The following is a 20,192-nucleotide window of genomic DNA, read 5'->3' as shown; positions in this document are numbered from 1 at the left end:
ACATTACATCAAGGAAACCCACCCATTGAGTCCCATGGTTCAGAATGTACCCCCTTGCTTTCTAAACGCCTTGCACTGAAGAGGTAAGGAGCCTAGGTGTGGCTGAATCCAGTCCTAGTCCCAGACTTGGTCAACAGTTTATGTCTAAGGATTATAAACATTCTGAAAATCCTGTGTGATGCTTAGCTAAGATTATGAAGCATGATCACAGAGAATCATTACAGCGTGTTAGCATACGGTTATTTTCCTAATCCACTTACTGACTATCTGTAGTGATAAGGGTCCTCTCAATCTGCAGAAGTAACCTGTGGAGATTTCCCTGCCCAAGGCTAGGTCCCGATGTGTAGCTTGCTGTCATGTCATGAGAGCTCCAAGGGCTCTTGGGCTGCTCACTATCTATGGGTTAAGATGATTGACATGGTCACATTTGCACACAACTGTTAGTTTCCTTCCAAATTTGGTTTGAGCCAGGCTTTCTTCCAAATTTGGCCAGCACTGTGGTTGGGGGAGGGGGGCGGGGGGAGGGGCGGGTCAGCATGCTTTGCTCAAACTAGCTATTGGCTATTTGTCTTCTGTCTCCCCCAAATCCAAGATGTAGCTATCATGACAAGACACATCCATCATGACTTCCATTGGTGGATATCTGCTTAGGCCAGATGTTCTGCTTAAGCCAGGACGTAGAGGGATGGGTAGGGGTATATCAGACTTTTGAGACACTGAGTCAGATTTTGCATAAAAATACTGTGAGGTGTCTCCCCTATCATGTATTCACACTAATACTGTAAAAGAGACAATCTTGGCTAGCCAAAAAAGACTTAGTTACTAGAAAACGTAACAGAAAACTGGAAATAAAATGAAAAAGAGGAAGAAAGAGATATATGCAAGAGAACAAATAACAATATGTTTGCAATGTAAGGTGTATTTACTGAAATGGCATGTCGCGCCCATGCTCAACTTAGTGAATGATGAAGAAAAAATAGCATCTCTGAATTCAGTCAGATTGGGATTTGAATTGTCTTTTCAGCTAGTGCTTTACATTCAAGTGGAGACATCAGAAGGCTTTTTGTGTTTACTAAATTATTCAGTAATAAAACCCTTTACAATCAAATTGTGAGGCTTCACATATTTTATTAAATGTGAGTTGACTCATTGACATTTGAAGGACTGCTTGCCTGTTTATTTGCTGTTTTAAAGGAAGCAAAAATTTTCAGGCCCTGTGTTTACCAGTTGAGACTGTCTGAAATCAGACCAACTGTGCTTTCTGCCTATACATTTTTTGCTTCAAACTGTCTAGTTGCCACGGAGTCTCAGTTCTGCATCAGAAAAATAAATAATAATTTAAAAGGGAAGATGCTTGTCAAAGTATATAGCATAACTAACCATCTACCTAACATTAGACTACAGAAACCTTAAAAAAAAAAAAAAAAAAAAAAAAAAAAAAAGAGGGAGAGAGGCTTTAAAGTGATGATATTTATCTAAAAAACAGACTTTATCATTATCCAAATAATTTCAAACACAAGACAAGTTCTGGACATACTGGATAGAAAGGCAGACCCTGAAGTAATACAACCATTTACAGGGTTTGGTGAAAGGCGATTATTCTGAAGAGGTTCTCTAGAGATAGGTGATGTACATTTAGTGCGAATGACCAGCAGAATTAGAATGAGAAATGCAGTGCTTGTGATCCACGCTGACAATAAGCTGTACTGAGTAGGAATAAAAGACAGCAAAATACCTGTTGTTCAGAGAAGAACTTTGTAGCAATGTGGTAATGTGCATCACCAGGATAAGAGCAGACAGCCAAATTATTCCTCCAACTGGTTGAGATGGTTGAAAATCATAGAATTATTGAATCATAGAATATGCTGAGTTGGAATGGACCCACGAGGATCATCAAGTCCAACTCCTGGCTCCACACAGGACTACCCAAAAATCAGACCAAATGCCTGAAAGTGTTGTTCAAACACTTTTTAAACTCTTGAGAGGTTTGCTGCTGTGACCACTTCCCTGGGAAGCCAGGGGAATGTTTTTTAGAGTGCTGGGGATGACTTCAAAACACTGGAGAACAGCAGAAGATGCACTGAAGATACTTAAGGGTTCCGTAAACTATATTTCACATCCCTAAGTAGTTAATTTTAAAGTCTTTCTCTCTCCAAAGTGGCTAAGAGTCAAAATTATTTTGTTTGCATGTATGCAGATAATCTCATATGGACTGAAACATGGCTAAAAGACACTAGAAGAGGGATAATGATATTTCAGTTTATGAAATGAAGAGTGGTTCCCAGAGATATCTTCAAGAGTACAGTGCTAAGGGCAAGACTTACTCTCTAATGATAAGAAAGAATGAATTAGTGACAAGCTAATGGAAATGACAGCATATCCTGAATTTGGAGAAGATGAAGACATTAGAGAGAAATAAGCATTAACTCAGATCCAGAAAAGATGCGTAATACTGTAAAATAAATTGGAACAAAGTAAATAAAACTCCATGACATTAGTATTTATATATGTGTATATATATATATATTAATTAAATACTATGGAAATTGCTAATGATAGTGGTAGATATTATGACAGACAAACTTGAAATGGTATTGGCCACAACTGAAAATCAGCATAATTTTAAACTTTTTCCATTAAGCAAAGACCATCTCTCCAGTGGAAGAAATTTTATCTGTTGCAACTTTCCCTTATCATGCTAAATTGCCTGTTTTATTTTGTTGCTTTCACCAATTGCCTGTTATTATACACATATATTTGAAAAATTATTCTTTATACAGCTCTAGTATAACTACAGTTGTAGATGATTTATATAAGCTTTTGCAGCTAAATAACAAATATTTTAAAGAATCAGAGTCAATGGAGCCCACAAGACACTTCTGTCAGATAATATTTTAAAAATAATAAATAAATGAACTCTTAAAAACAATGCATTATTCGTCTTGAATAAATTTAGGAATAACATACATTAGAAAACAAAACAAAATAAAAACAAAGAACACCCTGAGAACAACACAAGTGAAAAAGAATGCAAACTGAGGTTTGACTGTCTCTACTTGCCAGGAAGCACCTGGCAAGATATAAGATTTTTTTTTTTTCATAGAATTTGGCTGCTTATGAAGTAACAGATACTTTAGAAGAGGAAAAAAAAAAAAGTGGAAAAGCAGATGATTATTTAAATCTTCAAAGAAGTGAACCACAATCTTGTACAGATTAATTTTACTATACTGAAAAAGTAGCTTTTCTGGATGGTACCATATGATTTATTTTTACCTTGTATTAAATGTAACAGTTGTTGAAAGCTGTTACTTAACTTATACTATTCTAGTTGTAAATGAACTTCAGTGATGAGTGTATACTTCTTTAAGTATATATATATATATATAGCATTTTGTTATCTTTTGAGGGAAAGACATTACATAATTGTTGATCAGTATTTATGACAACATGTGCCTATAGCCCAAAAATAATGAAGAGCAAGAGAGAGAAACATTAGGATTGACTAAACCACCATTTTAATGTTCTTCTTCCATGAGTAAGTATATACCATTAAACTTATGACTATACTGTCAGAGCAAAAGCATAAGTGACTCAAAAGTCAAGTGGTAATTGTGTTTTAAGGGATTTTTCACTGTGTAGAATTCAAAGCAGTCTATCATGTACTACATGACACTTCAGAAAAGTTGAAATCTGGTAATTAAAATACAATTTGAGCCCTACATTAGGGAATCTTTTGGAACTTACTGACTAAAATGAAACTGCTTCAAGGCAGAACAAACTTAGAATGTCTCAAATCACTTGGAAAGGTCATGAATGTAAATTGTAAAATATTATTACAATTAAGAGATGCTGGTTATATGCTTTGTGGTGCACCCACAAATTTTCCCATGACTGACTTAGAATATTCATTTCATCCTGATATTTCAATGGGACTCCACCAGGCACTTTGAAGATGTAGAACATTAAGAACACATCAGTAAATTCAAAGAAGCTTTTGAAATTTTTTTTCATTTATTTTTCAAAAACATTTTTTCAAACATTGAATTTTTTTTTTCAAAACACTCAAAGAAGCTTTTTTTTTTTTTTTCCTATTCTTAGAAACTTAGAGCACCTTTGTGTTCTAATCACAGCATCTGAATACTGAATTAATCTCAAAAACACCTTTGTGAATCTAAGTAGTACTATAGTCTTTGTGTCTATGGATTAGAGGCTCAGAGAGTGTAAAGAAAAACAGCTATTAAGTGTCCACTAATCTCAGCGCCAAATTTCAAACTGGTATTTTCTGTTCACGTAGAATTTTCATATTGAAATTTACATTTAAAGGATATCAGTAATTAAATTTAGTGACAATTGTAAGCTGTCATCATGTCTCTAAATTGCCTCTAATCCTGTCATTGGGCACCACTGAAAATACCCTGTCTCCATCTTCTCTGCACCCTCACTTCAGATATACACACTGATAAGATCCCCCCGAGTCTTCTCTTCTCAGAGCTGCACAGTCCCAACTCCCTGCCTTATTTATATATGACAGATGCTTCAGTGCCTTTCTCACCTTCATGGTCCTTTGTTGGACCATGAAGGTGGTCCATCCTCCAGTATGTCCATGTCTCTCTTGTACTGCAGGGCTCAGAACCAGACACAGTATGCCAGGTGTAGCCTCACCAGCGTTGAGTGGAGGTGTTCAAGTCCCTTGATCTGTAGGAAATGCTTTGCCTAATTGTTGTGGTTTAACCCGTCTGGCAGCTAAACACCACACAGCCGTTCGCTCACCCTCCCCCCTCCCTCTCTGGGATGGGGGAGAGAAACGGGAAAGTGAAGCCGGTGAGTTGAGATAAAGACAGTTTATTAAGACAGGAATATAATAATAACAATAACAATAATAATAATAATAGTGATAATGATAATAGTATTAATAATAATAATGTGTAAGAAACAAGTGATGCACAATGCAATTGCTCACCACCCGCTGACCGATACCCAGCCTATCCCCGAGCAGCCGGCCCCCCACCCCGGCCAGCCACCCCTATCTATTGTTTAGCATGACGTCAGATGGTATGGAATACCCCTTTGGCCAGTTTGGGTCAGCTGCCCTGGGTCTGTCCCCTCCCAGCTCCTGCTGCACCCCCAGCCTGCTCGCTGGCAGGACAGAGCGAGAAGCCGAAAAGTCCTTGGCCTGGTGTAAGCACTGCTCTGCAACAATTAAAACATCAGCATGTTGTCAGCGCTCTTCTCATTCTAATCCAAAACATAGCACCCTACCAGCTACTATGAGGAAAAATTAACTCTGTCCTAACTGGAACCAGGACAGATATCCACCCCTTATTCCATACCATTTATGTCATGCTCAGGTTACACTCTTTCCAATACATTCTAATTAATCACCATTTTCATCTATGATATATAGCAATCATGGTAGTGATGACATACAGTATTATATAATAATTAACATACTACAATTCAACTCATGGGCTATTCTCACCCAGTACCAAATCCCCTTGAGGTACACACCGGACCTCCCCATTCTTTTGCATTACCCACCAAGTGCATCCACGTCCCTGAGCAAAAGCAATTCCACGAATGGGTTTGCCTTTTCCTGAGGCAGGAGTAGCCCAGACTGTTTTACCCAGCATGTTTCTTACGTGCACTACAGGAACTTTATCCCCTTCTACAATGCGTAACAGGTTTGATTGGGCAGGTCCAGCTCGGTTGGCAGATCCCCTGGTATTGACTAACCAGGTGGCCTTTGCCAAATGTGTATCCCAATTTTTGAATGTCCCAGCACCCATTGCTTTCAGTGTAGTCTTCAACAGTCCATTGTATCGTTCAACTTTTCCAGAGGCTGGTTCATGATAGGGGATGTGATACACCCACTCAATACCATGTTCTTTGGCCCAAGTGTCTATAAGGTTGTTTCGGAAATGAGTCCCGTTGTCTGACTCAATTCTCTCTGGGGTGCCATGTCGCCATAGGACTTGCTTTTCAAGGCCCAGGATAGTGTTCCGGGCGGTGGCATGGGGCACAGGATATGTTTCCAGCCATCCGGTGGTTGCTTCCACCATTGTAAGTACGTGGGGCTTGCCGTTGCGGGTTTGAGGGAGTGTGATGTAATCAATCTGCCAGGCCTCTCCATATTTATATTTCAGCCATCGTCCTCCATACCAAAGAGGTTTTGACCGTTTGGCTTGCTTGATTGCAGCACATGTTTCACAATCATGAATAACCTGTGCTATAGTGTCCATGGTCAGGTCCACCCCTCGATCACGAGCCCATCTGTATGTTGCATCTCTACCTTGATGGCCTGAGGTGTCATGGGCCCATCGGGCTATAAATAATTCACCTTTATGTTGCCAGTCCAGGTCCACCTGAGCCACTTCAATCTTAGCAGCCTGATCCACCTGCTGGTTGTTTTGATGTTCTTCAGTAGCCCGATTCTTGGGCACATGAGCATCTACATGGCGTACCTTTACAACCAGGTTCTCTACCCGGGCAGCAATATCTTGCCACAATGCCGCAGCCCAGATGGGCTTGCCCCTGCGCTGCCAGTTGTTCTGCTTCCATTGCTGTAACCGCCCCCACAGGGCATTTGCTACCATCCATGAATCAGTATAGAGATAGAGAACTGGCCACTTTTCTCGTTCAGCAGTATCTAAAGCCAGCTGAATGGCTTTTACTTCTGCAAACTGACTCGATTCACCTTCTCCCTCAGCAGCTTCTGCAACTCGTCGTGTAGGACTCCATACAGCAGCTTTCCATCTCCGATGCTTTCCTACAACACGACAGGACCCGTCAGTGAACAGGGCATATTTCTTCTCATTTTCTGGTAGCTTGTTGTACAGTGGGGCTTCTTCAGCACGGACCACCTCCTCCTCTGATGATATCCCAAAGTATTTGCCTTCTGGCCAGTCCATAATCACCTCCAAGATTCCTGGGCGACTGGGGTTTCCTATTCGAGCCTGCTGAGTAATCAGTGCAACCCACTTGCTCCATGTAGCATCAGTTGCATGATGTGTAGAGGGGACCCTTCCTTTGAACATCCAGCCTAGTACCGGCAGTCGGGGTGCCAGGAGGAGCTGCGCTTCAGTACCGACCACTTCCGAAGCAGATCGAACTCCTTCATATGCTGCCAATATCTCCTTTTCAGTTGGAGTATAGCGGGCCTCAGATCCTCTGTATCCCCGACTCCAAAACCCCAGGGGTCGACCTCGAGTTTCCCCAGGTTCTTTCTGCCAGAGGCTCCAGGTGGGACCATTCTCCCCGGCTGCGGTGTAGAGCACATTCTTTACATCTGGTCCTGTTCGGACTGGCCCGAGGGCTACTGCATGAACTATTTCCTGCTTAATTTGTTCAAAGGCTTGTCGTTGCTCAGGGCCCCATTCAAAAGCATTCTTCTTACGGGTTACTTGGTAGAGCGGGTTTACAATCAGACTGTAATTTGGAATATGCATTCTCCAAAACCCCACGACACCTAGGAAAGTTTGTGTTTCTTTTTTGCTAGTTGGTGGAGACATAGCTGTTATTTTGTTGATCACATCCATTGGGATTTGACGACGTCCATCTTGCCATTTTATTCCTAAAAACTGGATCTCTCGTGCAGGTCCTTTAACTTTATTTTGTTTTATGGCAAAACCGGCCTTCAGAAGGATTTGGACTATTTTCTTCCCTTTCTCAAAAACTTCCTCTGCAGTGTCACCCCACACAATGATGTCATTGATGTACTGCAGGTGTTCAGGAGCTTCCCCCTGCTCCAGCGCAGACGGGATCAGTCCATGGCAAATGGTAGGGCTATGTTTCCACCCCTGGGGCAGCCGATTCCAAGTATATTGGACTCCCCTCCAAGTGAAAGCAAACTGTGGCCTGCACTCTGCTGCTAGAGGGATGGAGAAAAATGCATTAGCGATATCAATTGTGGCATACCACTTGGCTGCCTTTGATTCCAGTTCATACTGGAGTTCTAGCATGTCCGGCACTGCAGCACTCAGTGGTGGTGTGACTTCGTTCAGGCCACGATAGTCCCCTGTTAGTCTCCACTCGCCATTAGACTTTCGCACTGGCCATATGGGACTATTAAAAGGTGAATGAGTCTTGCTGATCGCTCCTTGGCTCTCCAGTTGACGAATAAGCTTATGGATGGGAATCAGGGAGTCTCGGTTGGTGCGATATTGCCGCCGGTGCACAGTTGTGGTAGCGATCGGCACTTGCTGTTCTTCAACCCTCAGCAACCCCACAACAGAAGGGTCCTCTGAGAGACCAGGCAAGGTAGACAACTGTTTAATGTCCTCTGTCTCCAAGGCAGCTATGCCAAAAGCCCAGAGGAACCCTTTTGGGTCCTTGAAATATCCTCTTCTAAGATAGTCTATGCCAAGGATGCACGGAGCATCCGGGCCAGTCACAATACGGTGCTTTTGCCAATCATTACCGGTTAGACTCACTTCAGCCTCCAGAGGCTGCGAGATCGTGCTCCATCTCCAATTGCTTTGTCAATACACGCGTCCCTAGCAAGGGATCCCAGCCACCTGGCTTCCTTGCCCTCTAATTCCACATAATTGGCTCCGGTGTCCCAGCACCGGAGCAGCCAGGTGACAAGCTGCTCACCTATACAGCGACCAAAATCTTTTCGCACATCTCGTAGCTCATGCTGGTATAGAGTCCGGGTAGTTACTGTTGATTTTTCGACATCCCCATCCTCATCTTCAGTCTCCTGCACCTTTGATGGCCCAGCCTCGTCTTCACTATGCCCAGACTTAGCAGAAGACTGTCTGCGTTCTAAACGACCTGAGTCTCTATACCATTTTTTCACCTTGTCTACAGGGGCAACTTGCACTGCTACAGCTCATTTCTCTGACCCAGCCACAGGGTCTGCCACAGGGGTTGGAATACCCTCTGCAGGGGCAACTTGCACTGCTACAGCTCGTTTCTCTGACCCAGACACAGGAGTGGGAGCAGCCGCTCCAGCTCCAGCTCCTGCAGCCGCTCCAGCTCCTGCAGCCGGCCTCCCACCCCGGCCAGCCACCCCTATATATTGTTTAGCATGACGTCAGATGGTATGGAATACCCCTTTGGCCAGTTTGGGTCAGCTGTCCTGGGTCTGTCCCCTCCCAGCTCCTGCTGCACCCCTAGCCTGCTCGCTGGCAGGACAGAGCGAGCAGCCGAAAAGTCCTTGGCCTGGTGTAAACACTGCTCTGCAACAATTAAAACATCAGCATGTTATCAGCGCTCTTCTCATCCTAATCCAAAACATAGCACCCTACCAGCTACTATGAGAAAAAATTAACTCTGTCCTAACTGGAACCAGGACACTAATGCAAAATATTTCCTTATAACGCTGCATAAAACTTAAGCTAAAAATATGAAAATTGTGCTGATAACAGGGACTGACGTGTCTGATTTTAATGGGTGTGTTTATTACCTCTAAATGGTAACAAAAGGAGGAATGAGTCTTATAACCAAAGTAAAAACAAAAAAGAAAAAAAAAGTGACAAATATATAGTAAAGACAATTTAAAAAAAGCTAATTTAGGATTACTTCCTTTTATCTACCTCAGCAGAGATCAGGATATAACTGCACTGGGTTTATGTGGCAAGGTTTTGGTAGCAGGAGCTGCAGGGGTGTCCTCCATGATCACAGCCCAGAAGCTAGCCACACGATAAGGGCCAGTTCCAGCCAGCTCCAAAGGGACTCCTCACTGGCCAGAGCCAAGCCAAGCCAGTGAGCAATGTTGGTAGCACCTCTGTGAGAGCAGATTAATGAAAGGGCAAAAAACAGCTCTGCAACAGCAGCTGGGAGAACAAGAAGTGAGAAACAGCCCTGCAGACACCAAGGTCAGTACAGAAAGAGGGCAGGAGGTGCTCCAGGTGCCGGAACAAAAGTTCTCCTGTGGCTTGTGGAGAGGCCCCTGGTGGAGCAGGCTGTCCCCCTGCAGCCCATGGGTCCCACACGGAGCAGATCTCCACGCTGCAGCCCTTGGAGGAGCCCCCGGTGGAGCAGGTGGATGTGGCCTGCAGGAGGCTGTGGCCCATGGAGAGCCCCCGCAGGAGCAGGCCCCGGGCCGGAGCTGCAGCCCGTGGAGAGGAGTCCATGCAGGAGCAGGGGGTCTGGGGGGAGCTGCAGCCCGTGGGGGTCCCATGTTGGAGCATTTTGCTCCTGATGCTCCCGTGGTACAAACCCATATTGGAGCAGTTCTTGAAGAGCTGCAGCCTGTGGGAAGCCCACGCAGGATGAGTTCAGGAAGGACGGCATCCTGTGGGAGGGACCCCACATTGGAGCAAGGGCAGAGAGTGACTGTGAAGGAGCGGCGGAGACAAAGTGCTATAGACTGATCATAACCCCCATTCACCTGCACTGCTCACGGGGAGGAGGTGGAAGAGTATGGATGGGGGGAAGTTGTTTTCGGTTTCTTTTCTTTGTTTCTGACTTCTCTAGCTTGTTAGAAATAGGCAGTAAATTTTTCTAATCTCCCTATGCTGAGGAGCAACTAAGCAGTAACAGAAGGGACCCCATGGCCCAGCCCATATACCACGAGTCTTGGACACCTGCGAGGACTGACCTGATATTTTTCTCCCAGACCACATTGTCTCCCTATGCAGGAGCGAAAGCCTGTCACTCCTTAAAATTAAATATTTCTGTAGATAAATGAGTTTTGGTATTGAGCCTATTTAGTGTCCCTACTGCTAATTTGGTCTTACACTGATAAAACTGCAATCATGGGACCATAATTCTGGAAAGTTATAATACGGGAGAAACTATATTTCCAAATAAATGTTTATTTTTTTTTTTAATTATTATTTTTTTTAACAAATATCATACTTTTCCATTCAGTAACAATTTGTAATTAGATATATAAAAATGACTTCAAAAGGTTATTAAATATTAGGTTTATTGTATTAAAAATTTCTTAAATTTAGCTGAATAAACCATAGAAATTTGACTTCACAACCAAAAGAGAAAGTCAGTGTCTCTGTTTCCATATATTAGTATAAAATATCTTTAAATTGAGTGAATCTTCATCTAGACAATTTTAGAACTGAAGCTACAGGCATATCTGGAGACTTTCTGATGTATGAGATCTTAGGAGATTTATTTATTTATTTATTTTAATTTATGTGTATGTGTGTTTGCATTTGTGTGTGTATGAATCTATTTCATTGGGATAAATTTTACTAATGCTGTCCTTAAAATTACAATTAAGGGTATTTTGATCTTGTTTAAAGTAGCAAATTGTCTATATCTAGTGTTCTGTGACACAATGGAAACCAGGAAATTGTACTGTCAATTACAATTAAAGGGTGAATACCATGGTGAAAGGTCATTCAGTCTTCAGTGGAATGGAATGAGCTCCAGGAACATACTTGTACCACTATGTAGTATTAATGTAACAAAACAATAGCTTTTCTGATGTGGCTCTATTGATAGGAATGAAATAATGCTATTGAAAACATTGAAAGCATTTAAAATACAGCTGCTTAACTGGGATGAAGTGTAATTCTTTAAACTTTCTTTAATAACTGAGTTATTTTTATTTAATTTTTAAATGGGAGAATATATCAATGCAAAAAGTATTGGACAGAATTGGCAGAAGACATACTAAGAGAAAGTATGATTGAAACAGCAATATATGCTGATTGATGCTAAATGATTGATCAGCAATATAGACAGTGAAAGGACTAAACTAGAATAGAATTACTTATGGTCAGTAAGAAACAGCTAAAATATTTGCATGCTAATACAAAGCAGAAAAACAGAGTGACTTAAGATGCTGAAGCACAGTGTGAAAGAAGACAAAATAGAGAAAACTGAACAACACGGCATGAGAGTGTACATTTCTGTTTTAGATAAGACAAAATAGTTAATATGACTGAAATATTGATGTTCTGTTTTTTGTTGTTGTTGTTTATTTGTTTGTTTGCTTATTTGTTTGTTTATTTTCCCTTTCAGTTTCTGTCCAATTTTCCTTTAAAAGGGCAGGGAGTAACAGGAGTGAGTATCTGGAAGAAAAGGAGATTGTTTATTTCCTGGAGAGCTCTTGGAATTCTCAAGTAGAGCACTTTCCAGTAACTGTATGATGCGTCAGGATGAAGAATCACAAATGACTATGGAGCTGAAGCTGAAGGAGACATTACTAAGAGAATTAGGGAACATACAAGTCCAGCCTCAAAGATGGATAAAATAACTGTTTACTGCATAAAACCAAAACTAGAAGAAAGTTCTAAATTGTGCAGACATATTGCATAAATTAAGGCTAATTTAAAAACATTTTTATTTCCATAGTCTCTTATGTAGTGACTTTGAGATTTTCATATTTAAAAAATAACATATTTCTGTTTATATTTTAGTCAAATCAGTGGTTTGAGTCCATTAGGTTTTTTACCCTGAGAAGCTATAAAAAATTATAAAGAAATAAAATAATGTAGGCCAAGCAACCTCAAAACTCTGTCCAGCTGGAATGCTGTCACAAGAAGCATGAAAGGTATTGAGATAACAATGTAGGTCAGCATTAATAAAATAGACTATAAAAGTAAGACAGGACAGCATGGTTTATATAAAGTGCCTTCTCTTTAGTGCAGAAGATGTCTCAGTAGAGACACTGGATTAAGGATTTACCCTACTGTTGACTCTTGACATTCCTTGCACCATCCAATCTATCCATTTGTTTGGAGAATAGGTGATTATCAATGGGTTTAGCAAATGAGAGAAACCCTGTTTCAACTGAATATATATTTATGCATATGTGCACATATTGTGTATATATTATAAATCTATATAATATACGTACATGTCATGTATTATATATATATGTATATTATAGATATACCTAGGGAATACAGCTAGGGAATTACAGATCATTTTGATTAAAATGTTTTTAAAACTTCCAATTACACCTGTTTCAATCTTTAAAACGCTCTACTGGACTGACATTCATTAACATGTTACCAACAGTTAGTTCTTACTCAATATCAGTTGTTATCATTATCTGGATAAAGCAATTCTTAAACAAGTTTAGTCAAACAAGTTTATCCTGAATTAGCTGTAAATGCTTTCAGACCTGGAATCCAGTTTCACATTTCTTGATAAATATTGTAGTGTCCAGATGAAAGGTGGTTCCTGTCTCACATATTAACTTCTAGAAGAAAATGGGAATTTGCTTCTGTACTCAACTTGTGACCTAGGTTTCCTACATGGAGGGGTTTCAATACATGAAGTCTCATTAAGTTTCTCATTTTTAAACTTTACATAAAATGTTTCTTTACATGGAAGATTAGATACTACTGTTATTAGACCCTCCTATTTTGTGGCTTTGGCTTAATGCTTTTTTTGGTTGTTTGTTTTGCTTAGAGCTTTGAATCCTATTCTACATTATCTTTTCTTCAGATTCAGTTGCAAGAAAAGCAAGTGCTAAACTGGAGGTTTTCAGTTCAGTTCTTGGAAGACAGTGCCAAACTTTAAGACGGCAGCCTCAACATTCATTAAAATTCTCAATTACTAGTACTCAGAGTGAAACAAAACATAAACTTATCCCATAAGGACTTCAGCCATGCATTTTGATGAATTCTGATTGCTAATACATTTTGAGGAAAAGGAAAATAAATCTTATTAGGATGTTTATGCATAACATAACATGTCTATATATCTATATAGTATATGTATGGATTTGACAAATGATCACAATTAGAACAAGCCTCAGATGAGCTATTTCATGATCAGAATTTAGGTGAGACTTTCACACGTATTAAATGAGTTTCTTCTGTGATCTGAGGAATAGAAGCTTTATTTTCCTGTCAAAACAGCATAAACATTTTATATGTGCACAAGAACATTTTATTTTGGCGGGGGGAGGGGGGATACAGGAATGGCAAAGACAGTGACAAATGCATTAAAAGAAAAGGCAAAAAAAAAAAAAGATAGTATTTAGTGCAATGCAACACAGCCTTGCAAAACTAAATTCTTAGATCTTTAATCCAATCCTGCTGCTTTCATTGCAGGCAGACCAATACAAAAATCAACAAGGATTTCTCAAAACATTTGTTTTGCCTTTAGATTGTCAACTAGGATAAGAAGATATTTTGAATTGCTTTCAGAACAGTTTCCCCTCAAAACAGTCATACATTAGTATATTTCATTATTTCCATTAAAACAACAGATCATTCCCAAATCCTTTAAAATTACCTCTTTTGCAATATTCAAAACCAACTTACGTATCTCCACAAATTAGTCTTTTCCACTGCTAAATGTTACTACAGCCCTGTAGTAACCTCCAGAAGTTTTATTATGAGTGTAAATTTCTTTTATTTTTTTTTCTTGAAAGGAATCACACTGTTAATATACAAACAGGTACAAGAGGCATCATGAGAGATGGAAGAAACCAACAAATCATCGAAGGAAATCGTTTATGGAAAATCTTGTGTCTACAAAGGCACCATCACGAAGCTGTGAAACTTCTAGATCCATTTCCTCTAAAACAACTAAATTACTCCTTGGTATTCAGTGACTGGCCACCACTTTTTTTTCATTTAATATAAATTTTTTCTTGTACAAAAGGTTTCATACATTTAATCAAAAGATTGTATCCATTAATTTTAATTCTTTTTTACTGGACTTGAGAACCAGAGGCATAGAGTACAGTGTTCCAATATTACTTTCTAAATGCTGCAGAGTTAAAACAGTCCCCACTTAAATGTTCCTTTTGATGTTTTGTCTTGAAGAATGAAGTTCAGGATCTATGAGGAGATTAACTTAGTGAGAAAACTATCCCTCGTCTCAAAGAAATGGGCACCCAGTTTTGCTTTCAGAGATCTTTGTGTATAGACTTTTTGACGCTTATTTACTTCTGGGAGCAGAACTCAAGCACAATGTTCTGAAGAACACATTCCTCAGAGCTGACAGAATCCTGAATCTTTTTGAATATTCCTTCTAGTTGTATGAGCTTTTTAGTCCTGCTTGCTTGATACTTCAAGTTCAAAAGAAGTAATAGTAACAATTTGGTCAACTTCTTTTCTGTAATTTGCTTTGTTGGGCACTGTGATTGTCTTAGAAAGAAATATGAATGACCTCAAACTGAGGAGGAAACAGAACCATTTTTTTCGCTTCTCTTTCTGCTGCATCCAAATTACAGCCAAGTTTTAGGAATGAGTTACGAGACCAAACCTAGGCAAGAGAAGTATGTTTCCCTTTAACAATAATAACTCAGTGCTTGCCTATTTACCAGTATGAGATATGAGAATGATCACACTTGAGATCCCCAGTTCTGAAGTCAAGTGCCTGTGCAGCTGGTTGGTTCTCTGCAGTCTTGTATACAAATTAAGGACATTTGAGCTTATAATATCAATTATGGATATCTGCAATGGGTTTGCTACACAATTTTGTACAAGTTATGCCCTAGAACTAGTTCTACCCAGCTCTCAAGTCTGTATTTTGTTGGATTTCTTTTGATTTCCTTAGTGACTGGTAGTTGGCCATTTGTGATATAACCTCTAGAGCTTCTGATATCATTCTGTGCCTGCAATGTTAAGGCCTCTGCTTTGATCATGTACTCAGATTCTTGGGAGTCTGGCTACGGGTCCATGTGTTTCTTTGTCAGCATTCAAAATGTAGATTCTAGATAATATAAAAACCTATGTTAGCTCAGACTAGTTATGTATGAATTCTTGGACTAGGGTCACAGTTTATAAACATAATGATCTATTGGAATATATCTATATAATATTTTTGTAACTATTATTAATGTCTATTAGGTATAACATCATCACTGGGACATTATAGAATTTAATTTAGGTTTAAGCTTGAAAGGACCCTTAAAGGCTGTCTAGTCTAACACCCTTGCCATAGGAGTGCACATCTTTCACTAGAGTAGGTGGCTCAAAGCCCTGTCCAGCCCAGCTTTGAACACCTCCAATGATGGGGCATCCACAACTTCCCTAAGCAACCTGTTCCTGTGTCTCATCACTCTCACTGTGAAAAATTTCTTCCGTATATCCATTCTAAATCTAACCTCTTTCAGTTTAAACCATTGCACTTTGTCCTGTTACTACAGGGCCTGGTATAAAAGTCTTTCTCTTCCTTTCCTATAAGCCCCCTTTATATATTGAAAGGTCACAACAAGGTCTCTGTGGAGCCTTCTCTTCTCCAGGCTGAACTACCCAACTCTCTAACCCTTTCTTCACTGGAGAGGTGCTTTTCAAGAATACCATTTCCATGAAATAAAATAGATGTTTAATTTGAATATTTATACTTATATTAATGTATCAGACAGGTAATGTCAATGTTTTTCATTTAGACACAAGATGAAGTAGAAAAAGACCCAAGGTATCTTACAGATCTGAATTTCTTAGAACATTGAAAAAAAAAAAAAAGTCATGAATCTTTGGAAGAAGCTATCTCAGTAACGCTGGCATTTTCACGATGATAATAATTTATAGCATCATTTTCCTGCATTTGCTTTATGTTTTACTTGATAGTCCTTTTAATAAGATAGTCCTATAGCTAACAGAGAGACTTTAAGTATCATGAATAAACAGTTCATTCTTTGGAACTTTTTTAGATATTTCAAGAAATACTATTTTCTTTCACCATCTTGTTACATAATAACTCAAAAAATCACTATACAGATCTATACAAATAGAATAGTTGTACTGCATTTGAAATCTGCTGTATTCTTGTCCAACAAAATAGCTTTAAATTATTTCTTCAGATTCATAGCCTATTCTTAAAAAAAGGAATCTTGAAGAACACCTTAACCATTAGCAATATGTGAATGTCTAACAGTATAATGACAAATGAGTAGGCTGAGTAACCTATGCCTTTTCTAACTTTATCCATTCACAGTCTGTGCATGTCTTTACTAGTTAAAATTGTTACATGCTGGTTACTATTTCATCCATGTTCATCTCCTCCGTTCTTATTAGAGTAGTAACAAGTCTGGAAAAGTATTATATTATGGCATTGATGTTTGGTAGGTTAGATATTAATTAGAAAAGAAAGAAATTCATACTGAAATACCCTGTGCCACACTGACCCACCTTCATTGTACTGCAACACAGAGGTTGTCTTTTGTTCAGCACTATACTTGCCACATCCTAATGAAAGGTCTAGTGAGATATAAATACTTTTTTTCTTCTTCTTTTCCTTTTTTTTTTTTTTATTCTTCTTTTCCTTATGAGGCACCTGCTAAAGGTGCAAATTATAGTACAATTATAGTATATAGTGCAAATTATAGTACAATTATAGATATAAATTATAGTACAAATACTTGCCTATATCTTAACAGTGGGGAAAGGACAGAAATCAGTGCAGAGTAGGAAAAGAAGGTCCTTAAAGAGGAAGAAAAATATTCTACACATTCTGTTATGCTTGTTCCTTTGTTTTTATCCTTGACATTCTCTTTCACAATATATGAAATTTTATTTGAAGACAAAAATCTAATTCTTGTTATGAAACAGAGCAAATGGATTGTACTCAAAGCTAGATCCAAAAATACATTGCAGTTTCTGCTGATATAAGAGAGAGGAACCAGACTTAAAAGCAAATAAACAAAAAAAACCACAGCGATTTAGCTATCCATCTGCTGGGATGAAATTTGCACTATGTAGTTCAACACAAAAGTCTATTTTCTCCCAGAAAGAGCTTACTAAATTTCAGAGTTGTCTTGGGCTTTATAAAATGTGAATAGAAACATGTTACAGTAAGTAGGAAGGAAATTTCTATCATTAGACTATTATGCAAAATGCAGACCAAAAAATATACCTTCTCTATCAATGTTCTCAAAAAGCATCTGGTACCACTGAAGTTTGTTTTGATTAAATTATATTTATATATACTAAATACGTTCAGAGCTTTCCTAAACTCTTCGTGTGATTTGGGTCAGGGTTATTTAAAGTTAGAATTCAGCTAAAACCAGAATATTTGTATGTCCGTGATTTTATGCATGGTAGTTATCTAAAATTGCTTGTAGTCAATGGAGATCTAATCAGTACTTTTAGTGGAATCTACAGAACTATTCTGTACATCTTAATCTCTCTCTCTAATTGAATCAGAATCTGAATCCCTCTCTAATTGTAACCAAAACTATGTAAGCGGACACACACTCTGATGTCAAAATTTTCTAAAATTGTGCATCCCTCTGTAGTGATTTTACTCAGGTGGGCAGCCGAGCTCCACCACAACTGCTCACTCCCCCTCCTCAAAAGGAAATGGGGAGAAAATATGAGGAAAAGGGCTCAAGGGTGGAGATAAGCACAGGGATATCACAAAACAATTATCACGGGCCAAACAGACTCAGTGTAGGGAGATTAATAAAGTGTATTGCCTGTTACTAACAAGCTAGAGAAGTGAGAAACAAAGAAAAGAAACCAAAAACACCTTCCCCCCATCCACACTCTTCCACCCCCTCCCCCTGAGCAGTGCAGGAGAAGTAGGAATGGGGGCTGTGGTCAGTCCCTAACAGTCTCTGCCTCTCCTTCACAATTACTCTGTACCCCTGCTCCAACGTGGGGTCCCTCCCACGGGATGCAGTCCTTCCTGAACTCATCCTGCGTGGGCTTCCCACAGGCTGCAGCTCTTCAAGAACTGCTCCAATATGGGTCCATACCACAGAGTCCATCCGTCAGGAGAAAACTGCTCCAGCACGGGTCCCCCACCGGCGGCAGCTCCCCCTCAGATCTGCTCCTGCGTGGCCTCCTCTCCACGGGCTGCAGCTCCGGCCTGGGGCCTGCTCCTGCGGGGGCTCTCCATGGGCCACAGTCTTCTCCAGGCCACATCCACCTGCTCCACCGGGGGCTCCTCCAAGGGCTGCAGCGTGGAGATCTGCTCCGTGTGGGACCCATGGGCTGCAGGGGGACAGCCTGCTCCACCAGGGGCCTCTCCACAGGCTGCAGGGGAACTTCTGTTCCGGCACGTGGAGCACCTCCTGCCCTCTTTCTGCACTGACCTTGGTGTCTGCAGGGCTGTATCTCACTCCTCTCTCTCCCAGCTGTTGTTGTGCCACAATGTCTTTTTTTTTTTTTTTTCCTTTTTTTTTTTTTTTTTTTTTTCCCCTTTCATAAATCTGCTCTCACAGAGGCACATAAAACATCGCTTACTGGCTCAGCTCTGGGCAGCAGCAGGTCCCTTTGGAGTTGGCTGAAACTGGCCCTTATCTGATACGGGGCAGCTTCTGCACTGTTCTTACAGAAGGCACCCCTGCAGCCCCCTGCTACCAAAACCTTGCCACATAAACCCACTTCACCCTTATACATATACTTTAGCAGTCTTTCAAGCATCAAAAAGCATGAACCTGATTCATTTCACATATCTCAGTACTTGTGTAGCATTGTGGAATTTCTTCTCAGATTCATCAAAGTAACTGAGATTGAAGTGGTACATTTAGTGTCATCTTAGGTGCAAAAAGAATGAACAGAATTTAGGCACTTAAACTAAATGACTGTTTTTAGGTGACATGAACTCATCCAAGAGCCTGCCTTCAAACTATTGTTAAAGATTTATGCACTTAACTGAGGTACCTAATTTAGGAGTACAATCACACTAGATATCTTATATAGCTGTGGTGTATGAAGCATGTTTGTTCATTATATCCCATGGCTATATTAAGAAGGAACAAAGGGAGTCGCCAGGTGGCTGTAAGGACCTTGAGGCTCCCTGCCTCTTGCTGTCTCAGACGGAAAGTTGAGAGAACTTTGTGTAAATACTATAACTGCAAAATTGATAACCCACTGTCCTATCTTGAGACAAACCAGCATGACCGGTTAAGGAGGGAAAAACACCACATACCAAGCGGAGGAAGACTACGGCCTTCATCTGTGCGACCACCAGAGGGACCGGAGACGACCCCCTAGCAACAGTCGACGCAGCCGCAGTAGCAGGAAGGGGCTACGTAACCCCAGAAGAACTCGGTGATATAAGGACTGTGAAGGGGGGGGGGGGGGGTGCACGCCGTTTGAGGAGCACAGACTCCCCGGCCGCCCAGCGCTGTTTTGCTTGTTGATCGCTGACTCAATAAACTAATTCTATCTGGCTAAAGGAGTAATTTATAACAATAGCCACTGACAGGAAAAGGCACCTCTGAAGTGTAATTTCACATTGAAGAGAATGAAGGTGCTGATGTTTCCTCATATATTGTTTTCTGTAACAGTAGAGGAAGATGAGAGTATCTTACCTCATATCTTTGGAAGCTTATGTAAATGAGTATAGTTAGGTCATGTGAATTC

At 40.2% G+C, this 20,192-nt stretch overlaps 1 long non-coding RNA gene across 1 annotated transcript in view; it reads right to left on the bottom strand.

Moving 5' to 3' along the window:
• Positions 1–19,958, bottom strand: part of LOC136788469 (uncharacterized) — a 31,346-nt gene extending 11,388 nt beyond the window's left edge. The window contains exon 1 of the long non-coding RNA XR_010827234.1: positions 19,756–19,958. This is a non-coding gene — a long non-coding RNA (uncharacterized lncRNA). The remainder of the gene's footprint in view (positions 1–19,755) is intronic.
• Between the last annotated feature and the right edge of the window lie 234 nt (positions 19,959–20,192).

Source organism: Anser cygnoides, chromosome 1, assembly GCF_040182565.1.
Source record: "Anser cygnoides isolate HZ-2024a breed goose chromosome 1, Taihu_goose_T2T_genome, whole genome shotgun sequence".
Classification (NCBI taxonomy): domain Eukaryota; kingdom Metazoa; phylum Chordata; class Aves; order Anseriformes; family Anatidae; genus Anser; species Anser cygnoides.
This window is presented reverse-complemented; position numbering and strand designations above follow the sequence as displayed.